The sequence below is a fragment of the Chiloscyllium punctatum genome, chromosome 22, assembly GCF_047496795.1.
Source record: "Chiloscyllium punctatum isolate Juve2018m chromosome 22, sChiPun1.3, whole genome shotgun sequence".
Lineage (NCBI taxonomy): Eukaryota > Metazoa > Chordata > Chondrichthyes > Orectolobiformes > Hemiscylliidae > Chiloscyllium > Chiloscyllium punctatum.
Window position 1 is genome coordinate 7,746,020 of NC_092760.1, and position 17,991 is coordinate 7,764,010.

At 43.2% G+C, this 17,991-nt stretch overlaps 1 long non-coding RNA gene across 1 annotated transcript; it reads left to right on the top strand.

Moving 5' to 3' along the window:
* Nucleotides 1-4,648: 4,648 nt before the first annotated feature.
* On the top strand, nt 4,649-17,287 carry LOC140493347 (uncharacterized). Its single transcript, XR_011963646.1, has 3 exons — nt 4,649-4,708; nt 5,183-5,333; nt 17,245-17,287. It is a non-coding gene; the product is annotated as an uncharacterized lncRNA (long non-coding RNA).
* The last annotated feature ends 704 nt before the right edge of the window (nt 17,288-17,991 follow it).

Sequence of the window (17,991 nt, forward strand, 5' to 3'; positions counted from 1 at the left end):
GAAAGGGTTCCGCATGGCAAAGTGGTTAGCATAATGAGATCACATGGAATACAGGGAGAGTTGGAGGTAATTGACTCGAAGGATAGTAGACGAAGGAAATACTTGTGAACTGTTATATAGTTTTGGACTAGAGTTCTGTGACCAGCAGTGGACCACAAGGATCGAATGGATTTTGTCATTTCATATAAATAATTTGGATGTGAATACAGTAGTAATTGTGAGTTTGCAGATAAAACCTAAATTGGTGAGGTAGTGGACAGCACAGATGGTTAACTCAGCCTAAAACGGGACGCTGATCAGATAGGCTAAAGGTCCGAGGAGTGGCGGATGGAGTTCATGTTAGACAAACGGAAGGTGTAACATTTTGTTGAGGCAAATTGTATTAGTGCTTATAGTTAGGCTCCTGGGAAGTGTTTTCAAACAGACAGCTGCATAGAAATTATAGAAGCCCTGCAGTGTGGAACCAGGCCATTTGGCCCACCGAGTCCACACTGACCCTCCAGATAACATCTCGACCAATAAACCCAAAGCTTACCCCGGTAACTCTACATTTACCATCGACAATCCAGTGAACCTGCACATTCCTGGATACTGCGGAGTAATTTAATGAGGTCACTGAATCTAATATGGACATTTTTGGCTGTGAGAGGAAAACCAAGCACCCAGAGGAAACTCACGCACACACAGGGAAAAGGTACAAACACCGCACAGAGTATCACCAAAGGGTGGAATCGAACCCAGGTCATTGGTGTTGTAAACCAGCATTGCTCGCCACTGTGCCACTCAATGACCAGCTGCGAGAGAAACTGCATCCTCCCACTTTCTCTGGATCTGTCACATCTGTTCAAATGATGTCCAATTCCAGTGCGGTGCTTTTGACAAGCCCTCCTTTACCTTCACCTCAGGATTCACATGCTGGTGAACAGGGCCTTAAGCTGTGACTGACACATTGCCTGCTCTTCTGTCCTCACCCCTTCCCCTTCTTCCAAGTTGTCCATTAATACTGCAGCATGCAAGATAATTGCTGATCTAAAATAAAACAAAGAGCTGCATATACTGGAGATCGAAAACAAAAGCTGGTCTGATGAAGAATTCCCAAATTAAAAATTTTGACTCACTGTCTTCCTACAGAGGATTAGAAAAAGTGAATTCTGAAATGAATTCCTGATGAAGGGCTTATGACTGAAACATAGACTTTCCTGCTCCATGGCTGCGCCCTGACCCGATAAACTCTTTGAGGGCCAAACTTCCGACTTTCTTCCTTCAAATGGTACCAGACCCGATGAGTTTTGCCTGCAAACGCTTGTATATCTAATTTCCTGTTTAGAACGTACGCATTTTTTCCCTGCAGTATTGACTTCCGTACACATCTCCCACCAGTGTTTGCTGATACTTCTTGTTTATAGCCTCCAGTCAAATTGTTTCTGTGTAATCTTATTGCTGGGGTGAGATGAATTCTAGATTCAGTGATATCTTTCCTGAGGCCTTTCTTGACATCACAAAACCTCGCTGCACTTTGTTCGAACAATATATGAATTGAAAGGCAGAGAAAGATATGGGCCAAGTGCAGGGAAATGGGGTTAATGTGGACGGACATTTTGGTTGGAATGGACCAGTTTTGGCTGAATGGCCTGTCTCTGTGCAGGACTGTAAATGAAAGTGGTTTTGGGGACAGACATAGAGGGTGAAATTGAGCAACAATATCTTGGAAGGACGTGTTCACAGGTTTCAGAATGCTGAGATATAGAAATTTCAATAACATCCGGCAAAATAAGCCAGTATTACGAGGAGTGATGGTGAATGGATTATAGCAATGAGTTCAGATGATGGAGAGTTGTGGATGAGGACTTGTTCTGCAGCTCTGTAACTGTAAATGGGGTCAGCAAGTCTTCAACTCGTCGGGCTGAATCTAACAATAATTTATCTTGGAGTGATTTTCATTGAATGTGACAGGGGGATTGTCTGCACGAGGCCGAGATAGTTTCCTGGTGCTATCATATCGAACTCACCTCATTAACTACCCATCCTACCCTATGGTGTCCCTCTCATTAAATGCTAGCCCCATTCTCCCACCCATCTTGGCTGGAGGTATCCAGCATCGCCCGGATGCCCCTGGATATTCCATTATCCCTTGCACTGGTGCCACCTTTAAAAGGACAATGGGCACTCGATTGAGCTTTCCTCAGTTTGGAGCTGCCATGTACAGTTTACCCAGACCATAGCAGATAAGAATCAATTACACCACGGTATGTCAACAGGGTCACAGATATCCTGGTGGATGCGTTAGTACATGTCTTCACAGAGTGGGCCACACCACCAGACGCACCGACGCACTGAGCTCACCACCCAGCTCAGTGCAGTACCAGCGATCTGTAGCAATGTCCAGCAATACAGGACAAACATCGATAACATTCCCCACTCTGCGAGGATAAGGTCATTGTATGCTCTCTGGTCCCTCATGCTAAACGTATGTCTGTTCCAGCACCGACACCCGAACAAGGCTCATGCTCCACCACTCTCACTCCTGCATGCACCAGCCACCCCTCTCTCTCTGTGTCTCTTGCCTTTGTAATATCCCCACAGATTGTAGAATGCTCTGGAGAATGCTGATTATGGAATATCCCAAATAATATTCCAAATAATTCCCAGTTTCAGGAAAATGGTAGTGCCCCAGTGTGTAAAACATTAGGTGAAGGAACAGAGTGTTTCTTTTTAAATCACATGCAACTAAAATCCATCATGAGTCCATTCAGCCCTTCAAATATGCTGTACCATTTAATAAGATCGAGGGTGATCTGAATGTCTCCTGAGCTTCACGTTGCAGGAACTTTCCATCATTTTCAGCCTCTGGTACCTGTTACTGACCAGACAACACTCACCCACTTCCTGCCTTCGGTTTCTTCAAGAATGTGTTCGGGAGGCATTTCCCATGGGGACCAACCCTCCAAAAAATATATTCCATCAGCTTTTTACTTTCAGACAATGGTTAGCATGCTTCACACAGAACAATCAAAAATGTACTTATATTTTATAGTTATCGACATCTAATCACAACGAGTAATTCTGGTTATTTCACTTGGTCAACTTATTCATACAAAGATAGCATCCAAACAACTGTCTCGCTATAAAATACAATTTCCAGTGAAGATTTTTTTTTCCTCAGCTATTAGCTTGACCGTTATCTGAATTGTACCTTTTCTCCTTCTTATCAAAGTTTATATTTTACTTTGACTTTGGCTATTTCTGTCTATAGCAGTTACACAGTCTCGCAATCTGTTTGCTGGATGGCTGGCTTGTGATACAGAGGAAAGCCAACAGTGCATGTTCAATTCCCCACACAGACAGAGGTTGCTATGAAGGGGACGCTCTCTCAACATCGTCCTGTCACCCGAGGTGTGATGACCCTTAAGATAAACCATATTTGTGGTCTCACTAATGAGAAAGTGGTTTTTTGGGACTCTAATCTATCCATGTTAACATGTTAATTTTTTCAAAAATATTTTTTATTCAGAGAAAATCTTTTTAATGCTTCAATGAACCAATAAGTACCCAACTCAAAAAACAATGCAAATTGAACACAATTACACCCATGTGCATGTACATAAAGAAAAACAAGGTAAATCAACGGACCGAAGAAAAACAAAAAAAAATTAAAAAACGAATAGTCGAACTCAGTGTAACAAAACTATAGGTCTCAAACTTCAAGAGCATTAACTAATACACGTTCATTTGCTCATAATTCTTCCTCTCTGGACAGTAGATTCATTAGTCAAGTTCGTCATAGCTATATACAAGTCCTTATTAGAGTGGAAGACAGCCTGTACCTTGGTAATTCAAAAAGGGCTGCCATGTCTTATAAAAATCCTCTATTTTCTGGTGTAACATACCTTTTAAAAAGCCCAAAGGGCTATGCTCCATGACGAGGTTACGACAACCCAATAGACCCAGGGCGTTTTCAGACACCCAACACAACAGGACTTTTTTTTTCTGAACCCAGAGAGTGAGGGTATTAAAGTGTTTTTTCCTCTGCACATCTGAGTAAGGTAGACTGGGAAGAACCAGGAAAAGGGAAATCTGATCCATCTCCAATTCGTTCCCCAAGATCCTCTCCATCCCAGAGAACACACCGCTCCGATAGCGCCGGTGGAAGTTCAACAAGCAATGAGTAAGAGTGTCCATAGTCATTCTGTACTTAAGACATACTCCCATCTTGAATTTTGAGAGAGGATCTAGGGCCAGATAGACTCTATGAAGAATCTTCAACTACATGGCAAGAGTCTTCTTACAGATCGAAATACTTCTTGCATTTTCACAAACATCCTCCCATTTGTGTGAAGAGATCTCAAACCACAACTCTCTTTGCAGACCTCAGAAAGGCACAACGTCTCGTCTGAGGGGCCACACTCCAACAAATGATAAAGGGTACTGATAGAGAGTGTGTTCTTAGTACTAAGCACCCTCTTCTCTGTAGCGGATCTGTGCGGCCTATTAAAAGCGTGGTTCTTTTTTGAATAACATCTCTGATCTTATAAAAAGAAAACAGAAGAGATCTCTACGTGGTAGTCTATAGTTACGACTTATTTGATCAAAGGACATCCTTGTTTCTCCCTCAGATAAATCATAAAAGCAAGATACACCCACGAGTTGCCCACAGTTTAAACATGGAATCCGGAATCCCCGTCAGAAACATGGTACACCACGTTTAAGGGTAAGAAATGAGGTTTGGCTATATTGTACTCGCTCGGACACATTGCCCTCCCTACTTTAAAATAATTGATACTTATTGTGAAATGACAATACTTCGTAACTGTCCTCATTTTGTCTATGAATAGTAATCTAATAAGAGAGCACTTTGCCTGAGAGGCTTCAATATCTAACCATATTGACGCTGAGGCCTCACTAACATCAGGTGACGAAGAGCTTAATTGATAGCTTTTAATATCCGGGAGATCTACTCCCCACAAATTGCGGGGTCGTTGTAATTTGGTTAAGTTGATAAGGGGTTGCTTATGGTGACAAATCAAAGAGCTACATCATCCATTTAGTCGCCTAAATGTTTGTATGGGAAACATCAAAAAAAGCATTCACACAGGGAATAGCAAACAAGGGAGGGAATTCATGTTAATAAATGTTTTTAAAAATTACTTACCGGTAGCGGACAGCGGTGTTTTCTCTTTCACAGAAGGAGCGGGAGCAGCGGAGGAAGTGACAAGGACCAGAGGGGCAGCCGGGAAGGAAAGCAGTGACCACATATATCAGCAAGGTGGTTAAACCCGAGACTCTACAACTGTAGTGTCTCCCACCCGCCCTCCTCCTCTAACCTAGTTAATAAGGTAACACTCATTCTAAAGTTCCTCTATTGAATATAAATTTGTTATTAATTTTATAGCAACTTGAATTAAACTTTCTACTTTAGTACTGAGTGGGTCTTCAGATAAGTCGGGTATGGATGCTGGGGCAGATGCTTGCTCCTCCTGCAGAATGTGGCAGGTGGGAGACACGGAACACGTCTCCGCTGGCAACATCTGCGGAAGTGCACCCGACTCCAGCTCTTTGAAAACCGTGTTAGTGAATTGGAGCTGGAACTGGATGAACTACGGATCATTCGGGAGGCTGAGGGGGTAATTAAGAGGAGTTACCGGGAGTTGGTCACTCCTAAGGCTCAGGACAACGATGGATGGGTTACAGTTAGGGGGAGGGAAAGGGAACAGACAGACAGTTCAGAGATCCCCTGTGGACATTCCCCTCAGCAATAAGTATACCATTTTGGATACTCCTTGGGGGGGATGACCTACCAGAGGAAAGCCATAGCAGTCAGTTCTCTGGCACTGATCCTGATACTGTGGCAAAGAAGGGAAGGGGCAGGATAGAAAAGTACTCGTGGTAGGGGACTCGATAGTTAGGGGAATCAACAGGAGATTTTGTGGTCAGGATCGGGATTCCCGGAAGGTATGTTGCCTCCCTGGTGCTAGGGTCTGGGACGTCTCCGATCGGGTGTCGAAGGTTCTAAAAGGGGAGGGCGTACAGCCAGAAATCGTGTTACATATTGGCACTAATAATATATCCAGAAAAAGGATCGAGGATATAAAAAGTGATTTCAGGGAGTTAGGATGGAAGCTGCAAAGCAGGACGAATAAAGTAGTGTTCTCTAGTTTACTACCGGTGCCACGAGATAGCGAGGCAAGGAGCAGGGAGCGGGTGCAGCTTATCACGTAGCTGTGCAGCTGGTGTAGGAGAGAGGGCTTCAGATATGTAGATAATTGGGATGCCTTCAGGGGAAGTTGGGACCTGTACAAGAAGGACGGTTGCATCTGAACTGGAAGGGGACCAATGTCCTGAGTGGAAGGTTTGCTCAAGTAATTCGAGAGGGTTTAAACTAGTATGGCAGGGGGGGTGGGAACCTGAGCTGTCTACCAGAGGTGAGAGTTGATGCAGATTAGGTAATAGCAAGAGGTAGACCAGCTAGAGGGAAGGATTTTCCTGGGAAGTGACCAAGGGATCAGTTAAAGTTTGTTTGCTTTAACGCAATGAGTATCAGGAATAAAAGTGATGAACTTAGAGCATGGATCAGTACCTGGTGCTATGATGTTGTGGTCATAACAGAGACATGGGTTTCTCAGGGGCAGGAATGGTTGCTGGATGTTCCAGGGTTTAGAGCATTTAAAAAAGAATAGGGAGGGGGGGAAAGAGGAGGGGGTGTAGCACTACTAATCAGAGAGGGTATCACAGCTACAGAAGCTTCCATTGTCGAGGAATATCTGCCTACCGAGTCAGTATGGGTGGAAATTAGGAACAGCAAGGGAGCAGTCACCTCGTTAGGGGTTTTCTACAAGCCCCCCAATAGCAGCAGGGAGATGGAAGAAAGCATAGGTCGGCAGATTTTGGAAAAGTGTGAATGTAGTAGGGTTGTTGTAATGGGATTTCTTTAACTTTCCCAATATTGATTGTAACCTCCTTCGAGCAGAAGATTTGAATGGAGCTGTTTTTGTAAGGTGTATTCAGGAGGGTTTCCTAACTCAGTCCGTTGACAGGCCGACGAGGGGAGAGACCATTCTAGACTTGGTGCTCGGAAACAAGCCGCGGCAGGTATCAGATCTTGTGGTGGGAGAGCATTTTGGTGATAGTGACCACAACTGCCTCACATTCGACATAGCTAGAGAGAAGGAGAGGATTAGGCAAAATGGGAGGATATTTAATTGGGAAAGAGGAAATCATGATGCAATTAGACATGAGTTAGGAAGCATGGATTGGGAGCAATTGTACCATGGTGCAGGCACTATAGACAACTGGAGACTGTTTAAGGAGCAGTTGCTGAAACTGATGAATAAACATGTCCCACTAAGTCAGTCAACAAGTGATAAGATAAAGGAAGCTTGGATGACGAGAACGGTGGATTTCTCGTCCAAAGGAAAAAGGTAGCTTACATAAGGTGGAGGAAGCTAGGGTCAAGCTCAGCTCGAGAGGATTACAGGCAGGCGAGGAAGGAGATCAAAAATGGTCTGAGGAGAGCCTGGAGGGGGCACGAAAAAGGCTTGGCAGAACGGATTAGGGAGAACATAAAGGTATTTTACACTTATGTGAGGAATAAGAGAATGGTCAAAGAGAGAGTACGGCTGATCAAGGATAGCATAGGGAATTTATGTGTGGAGTCTGAGGAGGTAGGGGAAGCCCTAAATGAGTTTTTGTGCTTCTGTCTTTACGAAAGAAATGAACTTTGTAGTGAATGAAACCTTTGAAGCGCAGGTGTGCATCCTGAAAAGGATAGAGATAGAGGAAGCTGATTTACTGAACATTTTGTCAAACATTAAGGTTGACAAGTCGCCAAGCCCGGCCCAGATTTGTCCTCGGCTGCTTTGGGAAACGAGAAATGCAATTGCTTCGTCACTTGTGAAGATCTTTGCATCCTCGCTCTCCACTGGAGTCGTACCTGAGGACGGGAGAGAGGAAAAATGTAATTCCTCCCTTCAAGAAAGGAAATAGGGAAATCCCCGACCAGTAAGTCGCACGTCTGTCGTCTGCAAGGTGTTAGAAAGGATTCTGAGGGATAGGATTTATGGCCATCTGGAAGAGCATGGCTTGATTAAATGCAGTCAACAAGACTTTGTAATGGGCAGGTCATGCCTCACAAACCTTATCGAATTCTTTGAGGATGTGACTAGAAAAGTTGATGAGGGTCGAGCTGTGGATGTGGTGTATATGGATTTCAGCAAGGTGTTTGATAAGGTTCCCCATGGTAGGCTCATTCAGAAGGTCAGGAGGAATGGGATACAGGGGAACTTAGCTGTCTGGATACAGAATTGGCTGGCCAACAGAAGACAGCGAGTGGTAGTAGAAGGAAAATATTCTGCCTGGAAGTCTGTGGAGAGTGGTGTTTCACAGGACTCTGTCCTTCGGCCTCGACTGTTTGTAATTTTTAATAATGACTTGGATGAGGGGATTGAAGGATGGGACAGCAAGTTTCCAGACGACACAAAGGTTGGAGGTGTCGTTGACATTATAGAGGGCTGTTGTAGGCTGCAGCGGGACATTGACAGGATGCAGAGATGGGCTGAGAGGTTGCAGATGGAGTTCAACCTGGATAAATGAGAAGTGATGCATTTTGGAAGGTCGAATTATAAAGCTGAGTACAGGATTATGGATATGATTCTTGGCAGTGTGGAGGAACAGAGGGATCTTGGTGTGCAGGTACATAGATCCCTTAGAATGTCCACCCAAGTGGATAGCGTTGTTAAGAGAGCATATGGTGTTTTGGCTTTCTTTAACAGGGGTATTGAGTTTAAGAGTCGTGAGATCTTGCTGCATCTCTCTAAAACTTTGGTTAGACTGCAATTGAATACTGCGTCCAATTCTGGTCGATGTGGATGCTTTGGAGAGGGTTCAGAGGAGGTTTACCAGGATGCTGCCTGGACTGGAGGGCTTATCTTATGAGGAGAGGTTGACTGAGCTCGGACTTTTTTCATTAGAGAAAAGGTCGAGAAGAGGGGACCTAATTGAGGTATACAAGATAATGAGAAGCATCGATAGAGTCGTTAGCCAGAGACCATTTCTCAGGGCAAAAATTACTAACACGAGGGGTCATAGTTTTAAGCTGATTGGAGGAAGGTATAGAGGGTATGTCAGGGGCGGATTCTTTACACAGAGAGTTGTGAGAGCATGGAAGGCATTGCCAGCAGCAGTTGTGGAAGCAAGGTCATTGGGGACATTTAAGAGACTACTGGACATGCATACTGTCACAGACATTTGAGGGTGCATAAATGAGGATCAGTGGTCGGCACAACATCGTGGGCTGAAGGGCCTGTTCAGTGCTGTATGTTTTATGTTCTATGTTCTATGTTCTAATATACATAAATAGGAAACATGCCCATTATCCCTTGGGACCATTGAAAATGAAATCAGGATTCTCCCACAGCATTAGTTATTTCCCTGAGTTCGCCCATAAACATGGCCTCCGACTTTATAAAATCAATGGTAAAGCCGGAAAAGGCACCAAACGAGCTGATGCATCGCATGTGGTAAGGTACCAAAACTGTGGGATTTAACAAAAATTTAAGACCATCATCTGTAAACAATGTAAACTTACGTGACTTCTATCTCACTTCTAGGGCAGATATGTTGGGGTCCCTGCAGATGGCCTTCGCCAGTGGCTCAATCACCAACTTAAACAACACTGGCGAAAGGGGTTAACCTTGTCGACTTCCTTTAGAAATATTAATTTTACAGGATCACACTTAGAGGATCACTTTCAAGGATCCTTACCCACTTGATAAAAACTTTGCCTGTACCAAACCATTCTAATATATAGAAGAGATACGGTCACTCAACCCAAGCAAATTACTTCTCTGCATTTAAAGAGATCATTAATACCGGTATAATTTGCTGTTGATACGCTTGGATCATATTGAGCAATCTCCTAACATTGTTGGAATATCTACAGCCTTTTATAAGCCTGTGTGGCACTTTGACAATGGAAGGATAAATAGTTTCCATCCTCAATGTGAGGGACTCAGACAAAATTTTGAAATCAATATTTAGAAGTGAGATGGGCCTACGAGAAGCACAATCTTTTGGTGTCTTTCTTTTCTTAAGAATAAGAGAGATACGAGCCTCTCTTAAGGATAGTGGGAGGCAGTCGTGACTGTGAGAGTGACTAAAATGGTAAGCACGGCCCTGACAATTGGTTTATAAATTCTTCATAAAATTCACTTGGATATCCGTCAGGACTAGGCGCCTTTCCGCCTGGAAGCTGCTTTACGCCCTTCTGCACTGACAATGGTGCGTTAAGGCAAGACACTTATTTGGGAGTTACCCCTGGAAGATTCAAGTTCTTGAAGAAAGATTACATCTTAATCCATTTATCCACATAATGCTCAGTCTGATATAATTCGGAGTAAAATCTCCAAAATGCTGTTTGTATATTTATGGGATCGCAGGTAAGTGTCCCAGTACCTTCCCTAATTGAGGTAGTGGCTTTGGGGCTCTCTTTTCCCTCGCAAGATAGGCTAAATACTTACCAGACGTATCACCATGCTCAAAAAGCCTTTGTTTTGCAAAAGTAAATACCTTCTTAACTGTCTGTGTGAGCATAGAATTCACTGCAGACCGAAGCGTTGTGATCCTCTGCAGTCTCGCCACCGAGGGTCTATCACAGTATGCCCTCTCGGCTGCCTTCAACCGTGCCTGGAGCAAGCATTCCTGCTCCAGCTTCCCGCATCTTAAAGAATAATTATTCCTTTGGCATAAGCCTTAGCAATTTTCCATAGAATGGATGGGTTACTGGTTGAATCTGAATTAATGGCTAAGAAAGATCTGAATTCATTACAGAAATACTCAATGAACTTACTATCCTTAAGAATAAAGGGAACCACTCGCCAGTGTCTTGAACCTGCTATATTGCCCTTAATCTTAATCAATAAGTATACTGTTGCATGGTCAGAAATGGTAATATTCACAATTGTACAGAACACCACTGAATTGAAGATTGCTGCAAGGTGAGGAAGAGATCAACACTAGTGTGGCATTTCTGTGGGTTAAAGAAGAAAGTAAAATCCCTATTTCTGAGGTGGATCTGCCTCCAAACATCCACCAGCCCCAGTTCCACACAAAAATCCACTAATTGCTTAGATTGGAAAGATGCTACTGGGGGCCTTTGGGCATACTGTCCACCGTGGGTGCAAAAGACAATTGAAATCTCCTCCTACAATGTTGTGCTGTGAAGAAAGATTACTTAATTTGGAAAATGCATCTATCAGGAATTTCCGGCAGTGAACAGGGGGCAATAAACATTCAAACTACTGCTTTGTTCCCCATATATCTTTGAGGGTTATGATCCTCCCGTGGGTGTCTAATACAATCTACTAATTTTAATGAAAGATTCTTCCTCACCAGTGTTGTTTCTCTCTTATTCCTAGTGTTAAAAGATGAGAAATAAACCCGATCAAACCCACCTTGCTGTAATGTCAAATGTTCCTTGTCATCAAAGTGCATCTATGCAATACGACAATATCCACCCTCTCCTTTTTCTTAACTGGCGAATGGCTCCCCTTAATGTTCCAGATACACCGTTTAAGCACTTCATTAGCCATTACACACTGAAACAATATTTGAAATCCAGTGAGGAAGAACTCGAATTACAAATCGCTGAGCATCAATGAAAACAGAATCATAGAGCCTAAAAAAACATACAACCTAAAGCTACTACAACTAATAAGCTCTCAAAACGTTCCAAAACTAAATACATACAAATGCAAAAAAAGATACAAAGTGCCAATGGCACTCAGGAAGGGCATTTACCCCCCGTCGACTGGGGGCATTTGCACGTCACAAATCTCTATCTTCTCCCCCATTATCAATACTGCATCCAGGGCAATTAATCACAAACATCGAGACTGAACTGCCCTTAGGTAGGTATTCAGTCATCACGATCACCATCCAGCTTGAGCCGAACCCGACACACAAACTAAGCAAGAGAAAAACGAGCATTAACACTAATGAGGGAGGTAAAAGTATGTACTCTATCCAGCCCCGTCTATAATTTAACACTGCTTAATACCAGAAACTGTCATCAAACTTTCTTTTTAAAAAGAGAAACAAGGTTATCGCTTTCCATTAACGCATCCAGCCTACTTTAAAGTGTCCACAAAGTTTTCACAACCTCTGGAGAGTTAGTGGATCTATTGAAAGATCCACTAGTGCATACGGAGCACCGCTGAGTTCATTAAGGAATACTGAATCTTAAGTTCCCTTAATCTTCTCTTGATATCATCAAAAGATTTTATTTTCTGAATCATTGCCGCTGAAAACACCTGGAAGAACATAATCCTGGAGCCCTCTTCGGGTCTCTTCCCTGTGTTCTGGAGGCTTCCCTAAGTCTTTGTTTGTCCTTGCAACAATGTAATAGCACAAGGACAGGGTGAGGGCGTTGGTCTGAGCCTGACCTGCGCACCGTAACCCGATGAACTGTCTCACTCTTCACCCATCCCTCTTCAGCTTAGAAGTGAATGAATCTCTGCAGCCAGTTCTCGCAAAAAAGCTCACCGGCTGATCACCTTATGTCCGGTCCAGCAGACGGATGATATGAACATTCTTCATCCTGCTCTCGAGGTCGTCACCTTGTTTAGTTAAGGTACGGACCTATTTTTCAGGGGTGAAGATCCGCTCCTTACATGAATCGATCACAGTCTCTGCCCCTGCAGTTTGGCTCTCGACCTCATCCGTTCTGTTTTCAAGGCTTTCAAGTTGCTGTTCATGTTTTTGGAGCACTGCTGAGAGTGGTTCTATCCTCCCGCTGAATTTTTCGTCAATCATGGTTTCAGTCATTTCCCGTAACTTGGTGAACTGGGTCAAGTCCTGGTGGGTAACGTGGTCCATTGAACGAGCAGAGGGTGTTACAGGTGCGGCCACAGACATGCGTATTGGGACTTACTCGATCCTTTCCCATGTTTTGTCATTTCCACTTGACAAAATGGCATCAGTAAGGATTCTGTAGCTCTTTTAGTGTTCAATTGTAAGTAAATGACTGTGGTGGGGTGGGGTAGAGCATTATTGTGATGCAGAGATCAGCAAAGCAGACCTTTCAGATCGCTGCCATCTTGTTTCCTCTTTAAAACTTTATCGACGTTATCATTTCGTTTAATTCCCGGATATTCTGGAGCCGTGTCATTCAGTACCACTGTCTACATTTTCCTCAACACTGCACATTGCTGCCCACTCCTCGATAATCCTTGACTCATCTATGATTCATGAACCTTGCCTCAAAAATATTCAATATCTCTGCCTCGAATGGTCTGCAGGGAAGAGTGTTCCAAAGACTCACTACACCCTGAGAAAACAAAACTAAACAGACTCATCGGTGTGTGAGATTAGTTTATTTTTGCATTCTTATCTGGGAAAGGATATAGTAACATTGGAAACAATTCAGAGGTGTTTCACTTAATTCATTCCATGCATGAAGGGCTGATATTATGGGGACTTTAACAGGTTACCCTTGGAGTGAGAGCTGATCGCATTGAAATATACAAAGCCTTGAGGCGAGTGAACCAGTTATATACTGACTGAGAGTTTGTAGAGCCCAAACTTGATGCTGTTGTCATTGAACCCCTACAGTGTGGAAGCAGGACATTCGACCCATCGAGTCCATACCAACCCGCCGAACAGTATCCCACAAGACCTGTCCCCCTACCCTATCCATGTAACCCTGCATTTCCCATGACTAACCCACTTAACCTTCACATCCCTGGTCACTCTGGTTAATTTAGCATGGTCAATCAAACTAAGCTGCACATCTTTGAACTGTGGGAGGAAACTGGAGAACTGGGAAGAAACCCATACAGACACGGGAAGAATGTTCAAACTCCACATAGAGTGTCGGATGAGGTTAGAATTGAGGTCAGCTCCTTGCTGATATGAGGCAGCAGTGCTAACCACAAATCTATCACGGTGCTCCGTTAGCGCTATTAGTTACCTGCGGCTGATGAAAGAAATTTGCCTGACTTGTTCCTATCACTGAACCCTACCCCGTCTGAGACCTTTATCATCGGCCATATCACCAACCCGGTTACATTTAAAATTTGTTGTTAGCAGTGAAGGAGTAGGACTAGAAAAGGAAACAGTGGCATCCTCCAACCTCAGTCAGAACCAGAGTGAGGAAAAATTCACAAAGTCGGATTTCACTCAAGTGAAATTCCCTTCCCCAGAAGTTTGGGATGGCTGAATCATTATATTATATCGTGGCTGGCTTTGTCTGATTTTCCATAGACAGGTGAATCAGGGATAATGGTGCATTGAGAGAAAAGTGCAGCTGGGACGACAGTGAGATGAGCCACGACCATATTTACTGGTGGAGTTGTGTCAAAGGGCCGTTTGGCCCACTCGTGTCCCTCAGCTCTGTTCTGATGTTCCATTCAGCCCTTCGGACCTGCTACAAACAGGCAGATCGAAGCCACGCCGATGGTTAGGTGTAGTTTCGGAAATGCACTTGGAAATTCCAGGGTTGGTCAGGAAGTGGCCCCCAGCCGCAATCCTTTTTTTGCCATGCTTCTCCACTCTGTAACTTCTGCTCTGGAATTGCTTTGAATGCAGTTCCCATATCCCATCCAGGGTTAACTCACGCAAATTTTCTCCTCTCCCGAATGCAACATTGTACAACACGACTTCCAGGAAAATAACCAATTACTTTCCATAAGCATAAATAAAAAACTAAGAAGTAGGAACATGAGACGGCTATTCGGCCCCTCAAGTCTGAACTCTCATTCAATAGGAACATGGTAGCTCTACGTCCGGGCTCAACTCCACTTTCCTACCAATTTCCTGCATCCCTCCACAATCCTCTGGGTGAGGGAATTCCAGACATTCACTACCTTCTGAGAGAATACTTCATTTTTCACCTCAGATTGAAATCAATGTTCCTTATTCAGTATCTACCACCTCGAGTTCGAGACTCAGGGGAAACACCTTCTCAGCATTTACTTTGTCAAGCCCCCTTTGTATCTTGTACATTTCAGTAATATCACCCTCATTCACTTCAACCACAATGATTAATCTCACCATTTTAAATGTATTCAATAACTCAACCCTTCCATCCCAGGAAGCTGCCTCATGAACCAACCCAGTTACTTGCTGCATCAGCATGCTGACGTTACGTTTCATACTCAGGAACACTCCAATCCCTTTGTACTACTCCTTTATGGGAGTCCTCTTCATTAAATAGCAGCCTGCATTTTGGTTCTCAAAGTGATCCACTAACTCCAATGGATATTGCACTCAGCTCCCGCGGTCAGGTTATCAGTATAGATTGTACATAACTGATGCCATCGGCCTGATATTTGTGGTAATCCAGTAGATACGTCTTTATCATAAAGATCCATTAATCCTGACTCTCCGATTTCTATGTGTTAAGCAACCATTATCCCATGCTAATATATTATTCATCATACTACAAGCCTCTGTCTTGTGTCAGAACGTTTATTTTGTGATATCTTATGAAAACTTTCTGGAAAGCCTCATGTTGACCAGTTCCCTTTATCAAATCTGCTTGTCACTTTCTCAGGGATTCTTGATGAACGGCTCCTGCCCGAAACATTGATTTTCCTGCTCCTTGAATGCAGTGCTTTTCCAGCATGAAACTAATCTTGACATTCTCAGGGATCGACAAAAAAAGAATTTGTATGATTTTACAGAGCAAAAAATAGTTTCCCCATCACAAAACCATGCTAACTCTGCATTAAGCTTTTCTAAGTGCCCTGCAATTCCTTCCTAAATAACAGGCTCTAGCAGATTCCCAGCAATAATGGTTAGGCTAAATTGTTCCTGCGTTCTGTCTCATTCCTTTTTTGAAGACAGGCGCCACATTGGAGGTTCTCCAGTTTCACTGGAACACTCCTGTAATCCAAAGAGTTATGGAATATTTCACACAGTGCCACTAGTCACTCTGTGACCACTTCTTTTAAAATTAACTATGAATTATTGCTGACCTGCCTACCCTTATTCTTATCAGTTAGGTAAATACCTTGTACCTTTTGTTAGAGACAGTTCAATAACTTCCCTCCTGTTACCATTTTGTTTATACCATTGACATGCTTACACTACTTTCCTCATGATGAGTGATTTAAAATACTAGTGTAAATTACCTGCCTGTTCCCTGTGGCCAGTCCTCCAGTCACACCCTCCTAATGGCCTCAATGTACTTTCCTCACTTCACTTCTGCCTCAGCTCACACACACATCTTCAAGCTTTTTTATGTTGACAGAAAAGCTCATGATGCTTGCTTTAATATTTCTTACCAATTTATTACATCATATCTTTTCGTACATTTTCCTCAATTTCTACATCCATCCAGCCATATCGTGCACAAACAGACCCTTTGGTCCAACTTGTCCATGCTGACAAGGTTTTCTAAATTAAATTAATCCCATCTGCTTGCACTTGGCCCATATGCCTCTAAACGTTTCCCATTCATATGTTGGTCCAAATGTCTTTGAAATATTGTGGCTGTACTTGCATCTCCCACTGTTCTTCTGGCAGTTCATTCCATACATACATCACACTCTGTGTAAAAAAAGTTGTCCCTTTGTCCCTTTCAAGTTTCCCCCCTTCCACCTTAAAGCTATGCATCTGTGTTTGAACTCCCCGATCCTGCAGAAAAGACCTTCGCTATTCACTCTATCCATGCCTCCCATGATATTATAAACTTCTAGAATGCCACCCTTCAAACTCGTACACTCCATCTGATACTAACTTCAAGATCAAACGTTTAAAGCTGAGCACTGCAAATTTGAAAGAATATTAAAAATGACAGGTGTAAAAACAGCCCAAACTTCATACTGTTAGCTTTGCTCTATGTTACAAAACTAAGGCAGCATGAAACTTTTACTCTGGTAATAAGAGGTCAAGCATCTGAATTCCATAGTGTGAAGGCAGTGATGATGTATACTGTGAAAACGTATAGATCTAGATCTATATAATACCACATTGTCAACATTCTCTCTCCTGTTCTCCCTATGGTTGTGTCTTCTTCATCTTACACTCAACGAGAGAGAACCCCTTTCCCCCATTCACACCTTAATTTAAACCCATTTTGCATCATCTTCTCGTTCACCACTGCTAATATCCTGTTTATCTTTTGCCACGCCCACTTTTCCAAGTCACCCATCCCCCATCTCCGGCAAGGGATTAAAAAGCCAACCCTTTTCAGTTCAGAACAAGTCGCATTGGACTTGTTACGCTAACTCTGTTTCTCTGTCTCTGCAGATGCTGCCAGACCTGCTGAGGTTCTTCAGAAATGAATAGGCACAACACAAATTTTCAATGAAACAAATAACTATGAATACTGGAAATAAATACAAAATAACTACAAAAATTGCTGAAGGAACTGCGGACTTTGTAGAGGGCCACTGGACTCGAAAGATTAACTCTACATCACTACAAAAGATGCCGCCAGAGCTGCTTTATTTCTTTAGCAATTTCTGTTTTTGAACAAGTTCCAATGACGTGTTTGAAAGCTGCTCAAACGACCTGTCCAACACGGAGCGCCCTACACTGGGAACTGAAGTGCACACATTCATTCGTTCAGAAACTGCATAAGGCTGGCATCACTGACTCCACAGACCTCAGGGAGAAAACCAGAGGGAAACACATTCAATTCAAACGCAGAAGATGGCACGACGAGCAAGGAAAAGATTCAGATGAATATGTTAAAGGGTTTGAGTAATGTAACAAATTGGAAGCATGACACCAAGGAGAACCCTCAGCAGAATGAGAATATGAAAATGGAAATATTACTGCATCAGAAACCAGGTGAGGTCACTGAGTACACGGCTGAATGGTGAATGGGTCTCGATGTGACCTTGGGGACAGTCAGTAGAATTGAATTGCAGATATTGCAGCTCAAACTGGGCTTTCATGTGATGCTGTAGACAACAGCAGCAACAGAAGCAGGATTGTATTCAAACATAATCTGTATCATTTTCCCCAGTATATTCCATCAGTCTACCATTA